This window comes from Nerophis ophidion, linkage group LG26 (assembly GCF_033978795.1).
Source record: "Nerophis ophidion isolate RoL-2023_Sa linkage group LG26, RoL_Noph_v1.0, whole genome shotgun sequence".
Taxonomy (NCBI): domain Eukaryota; kingdom Metazoa; phylum Chordata; class Actinopteri; order Syngnathiformes; family Syngnathidae; genus Nerophis; species Nerophis ophidion.
Window position 1 is genome coordinate 8,707,602 of NC_084636.1, and position 5,000 is coordinate 8,712,601.

General features: G+C 43.2%; 1 long non-coding RNA gene across 1 annotated transcript in view; it reads left to right on the top strand.

The window, feature by feature from the left end:
• The window catches only part of LOC133543752 (uncharacterized), a 45,987-nt gene that overhangs the window by 27,354 nt on the left and 13,633 nt on the right, over positions 1-5,000 (top strand). The window contains exon 2 of the long non-coding RNA XR_009804508.1: positions 723-793. This is a non-coding gene — a long non-coding RNA (uncharacterized LOC133543752). The remainder of the gene's footprint in view (positions 1-722; positions 794-5,000) is intronic.

Genomic DNA, 5,000 nt, shown 5'->3' on the forward strand with positions numbered 1-5,000 from the left:
ACGTTGAAAACACAAAGCCGAACATCAGACACACGTTGAAAACACAAACGGATTACGGTAGAGAAATTTGTATTATCCCGCGGGGAAAAAATACATCATGTCAAAAGGTAAGTTTAAGAAAGGGGGGACTGCTGAGGTAGCCCCAAAGCGGCCAAATAAATATTCATCACGTCGGGCAAAACATGGTCGTGAAATATGCGCTCCCTCCCCAGGGCACGATCTGCGGCATCTTGCAGTAGCAACACGAGTGTGTGTGTCTGTGTGTGTGTGTGTGTCTGCACGCACACTGTATTTTTATGTCTATATATTGCTCATTTTGCTATATGTCTGTCTATCCATCTATCCATCTATCCATCTATCTATCTATCTATCTATCTATCTATCTATCTATCTATCTATCTATCTATCTATCTATCTATCTATCTATCTATCTATCTATCTATCTATCTATCTATCTATCTATCTATCTGTCTATCTGTCTATGGTATTAATTTAAAATTAGACAAAACAATTAAGGGAACTTGTCACTGTTAAGAACAGATAGGCCACCCTAAGAGTGCTATAGAGCATTTAAATGCATCACACATTATGTGGTTAAGATGCATCTGTCTGTAATTATACATTTGACCAGCAGGGGGATTCTTGAAGCGTTGAGAAATTCTACCTTTACGTGTCCCGATTGCGGTAATTAACGAGCGTGTCCTGACTTTTCCTTCTTTCAGCGCTGCGTTTTGGAGACGGTGACTCGTGGACAGCTTCTTGGAACAGAGACGGACATGGAAGAAGAAAGCAGGTTAGCGATTCTGTCAGGGTTCAAACACCGATGACATCTATTAGACAAGACAAGAAGCAAAGGAATCAAACAGACAGGATTCAATTTAGCTCAGGAGGAGAGCGTCAGCACACCTCCAATTTTATTTGGGCCTTTTCTGGTTACATAGCATTACATTACATTACGCAGCTGTTTTAAGGGGAGGTGGTCATAAACAGCTTTTGCACTCGGTCATAAACAGTTCAAAGAAAAGGTGCCTGGGGCGGTGTGAGATCCTCCTTCCCCTCCGCTTTGTAGATCTCGGGTCGTGACAGGGTCTTCCTCTGGCTGTCCAATAGATCAGGGAGACCGACACCTCCAGTTCGCATCCCATCGCACACAGTGGAGTTTTACAAGCCTTTTGCTTGATAAGAGGAAAGACAGTTTTTTTCTTCTCGTAGCGCACCTGAACTCAATGTAACACAGAAGTTGTGTGATAACTTCTATGCAATTATTCTGACGGATTCCTTCCGGCAAAAAATAATCTTAACTTCGGTGGGAGCGATGGCGTTTTTCGTAACAATTACAATTGCCGTCCATGTTTGATTCCCTTACTTACGGCTCATGTACCAGCGAGGCAGCTAACGCGCTAGCCGCCTTAATGCTAACTTAATAAAAGACACCCATCCATCCATTTCCTACCGCTTATTCCCTTTAGGGTCGCGGGGGGCGCTGGTGCCTATCTCAGCTACAATCGGGCGGAAGGCGGCGTACACCCTGGACAAGTCGCCACCTCATCGCAGAATAAAAGACACATTAACATATTTTCTTTTTACAAGGTAAACCTGTTTTTTATCTTCCATATTAAACACTCTAAAACCTTTACAAAAAAAAAAAGAGGAAAATAAACATACCTAAAAACTCAAATAATAAAATAACCAAAATAACGGTACAGCGGGGAAGGAGGAGACGGCACAGATGCAGGGATGTCGTTTTAGCTCTATTTAGTAATATAATAGAATGATGTGTGTAAGTAATCCAAATACGTGTGGTGTGACGAAGTTGAGTGTTACCGGGCGGTGTTGATGGTGCGTGTTGTGGAAGAGGCAGAAGTCCCGAAAGGGCAAGGTAAGCTTGGAGATCCAGGGACAGGGCAGGAGGTCAGGGGCAAGGGCGAGGCGTCAAAGTCCGTGTACAGGCGGATTGTCGAGATCCAAAGAGGGCAGCCAGGGAACACGGGGAGACGAGACACACAGCTCGTAACCAGGGAACGGAGGAACGGCTGGAAAGATATAGGAACACGAGACAAATGAACACGGAGGAGGAGAAAACACAGAGAGAGAGAGCGTGTAAGCATAGAGCTAGACTTGTCGGCTTACTGTACGGGAACAGGTAGCTATGTTCTGGCCCGGAACTCAGGTTTGTTCTGCGCCCGAGCCGTGACAGAATGTTTCTGTTCACGACCAGGTCGCAGCTTTGCGGTGGGCGTGTCCCCAAAAATGTTAGAGTGTCCGCTCTGAGATCGGTAGGTCGTGAGTTCAAACCCCGGCCGAGTCATACCAAAGACTATAAAAAATGGGACCCATTACCTCCCTGCTTGGCACTCAGCATTAAGGGTTGGAATTGGGGGTAGTATCACCAAAAATGATTCCCGGGCGTGGCCACCGCTGCTGCTCACTGCTCCCCTCACCTCCCAGGTGGTGATCAAGGGTGATGGGTCAAATGCAGAGAATAATTTCGCCACACCTATTGTGTGTGTGGCAATCATGGGTACGTTAACTTTAACTTTTAACTGTACGTGAAGTCGTGCCACAAACGTAAATAGTAGCGCAAACTTAAAATCGCTAGCAAAGGCTGGAAACAAACGCAACCGTCGCCAAGGACCAACAAGATTGCCAGGGTGTATGGCTGTGGAATTGGAGAAAAATGTGTCCAAAAAATTAGCATGCTAATGTAAGCATGCAAATGTATGAGAGCTAGCACACGACTGGGTAAGAAGAAATCCCAAAATGCATTACTGTACTTGGTATCATTACAGTAGATGTTAGGTGTATATCCACCCATGGCGTTTGTTTACATTGTGACGCCGGTGAGCTACGGTGTGTAGTTGAGCATGTTTAGCTATTTCGATACTTGTAAGAAACTTACTTTATTTGTCGCCATGGAGACGAGGATTAGTTATTTAGAAGTAGCTAAAACACTGCCGACGCCGGATGGATGTTAGCCGCTAGCTAGCTAGCCATTTTTTAAAGCGCGTCTTCCTGAAGGCGTTTCAGTGTTATTACTTCATCTTTATCTTTACCTTTTAAGCCAAAATTCGTCCGTTCTCCCTTTTCACTACACTCTGTGTCCGCTTGTAAGTACTCTGTGATTGTGCGCTGCCAAACATGCTCCTCTGCTCGTAAAACCGGCAATGCAACGGCGTTTTACAGGTGGTACAGAAAGGAATATGATTCATTAGTGTCGCGGTAATACCGTAACACCCTTATATATTAATTGTGTATATATATATATATATATATATATATATACACCTGACTTCCTTGAATTGCCGCTGGGTATATAGTTTGCGCCTGCCTAGAATTACTGCTGGGTCAAACTCAATTAGCAAAATAATTAGCGCATGCTTAGCATTAACGCCGGGTCAAACTGGTTTCGCAAAATATTATTTTATTAGTGCATGTCTAGAATTTCCGCCGGGTTAAACTCGTCACGTCAAGAGTGACACTTCCCTTGTCATAATTTTCAAAATGGAGGAGGCTGATTTCAATAATTTGAAATCACATAAAAGGAAGAAGGTTAAGAGCTATTCAGTAGGATTTAAAGTCCAATCTATTGAATATGCTAAAAAGAACAGTAAGCAGCTATGTTTTGTTAATATACCGTAGCTGCGTGTGTCAAATATGTATATGAGTCATTAAATAACTCCCGCCTCCTGGTGGTAGAGGGCGCTAGTGATCCTTCTTGCGACTACTCGGCTGCAGAAGAAGTGACAACAAACAGCAAGAGTGAGCAGTGATCGTTTATTTTTTCCTCTCGCTTGCACTTTTAACATGGAGGATTACATATCTAAAATAAAACAGTTTTCTAAACTGGACTTTCAATCGAAGCAGGAGGTAATAAAGGAAGATCTCCATCGAGACAGAGAGACTTTTAAAACTGAAGAAAGATAAGGAAGACTTCTATAAACAAGTTATCGATGCTTTTGATCAGAAGGAGCTGCGCATGGACTTCAATTATAAGTAAAGGTAGGACCATAATAACGTTTTTTATAATTAAATTTGCTTTTCATGATGGCATCCATATATCACACTCATATTTATAAGCGCAGGCCTAAATTTACCGCATGCCTTTGGTAAGCGCCGGAGTGAGAAGAAGTTTTAAAATAACTAGCGCATGCTTGCCTTTACCGCATGCCTTTGGTAAACGCCAGAGTGAGAAGAGGTTTTAAATTAATTAGCGCCCCGGCTGCAAAGGTCGGGTATTATGTTCGGTTATTAAGAGTACTGCAAATTTGACCACTACCTTGTTTACGTCCGTGACAACCTCCCTAAAGTTCTTTTAACCAGTCATAAATATGAAGCAGCTAAAGTATACCAAACATGGATAAGTGGATTGAGTGTTTTCAGTTTTCCAATCATGCATCGTAATGGATTTAAATGAGTGTAGTTTGGATTTTTAATGCTGATTAAAAGATTTTTTTTTGTGTCGTACTCCCTACCCACAAAAAAAAAAAAAAAGCACAGCGACTTAGACACCGACATGGGGGATTGTTTGCTTCTGCGGGGGCCAACAAACTGGAGCTTTGTGTGAAAACCTGGACAAGTATTTTGTGTATTGAGTGTCATGACAGGTGTACCTAATAAAATGTCCATTGGCTCCACACACACACACACACACACACTGTGTGAGGTTCCTTTTCCTCAGTGCCAAACCCATTTTAATTTCAACATTCTTCTCATATCACAAAGTGTTTTTTTCCCCCTCTCTCTCCCTTTATCTCCGTTGCTGTTATTGTTGGGATCGGCCAATAAAACCTCTTGATTGTGCGTTGCCGTGCCGACGGAGTAACAAATATTTCGAGCTCATGTGGCACCTTCCGCCAACATTCCGGCATCTGCTATTTTGGAACAATCCACTGTCAGTCTTTTTTTTTTTTTCCTCTCACTCCTGTCCTCCTCGGCCCCTCCCCTCTCCCTCGCCGTCTCGCCCCCTTCACTGTCTCTCATCTCCTCGGGATAAATGGACT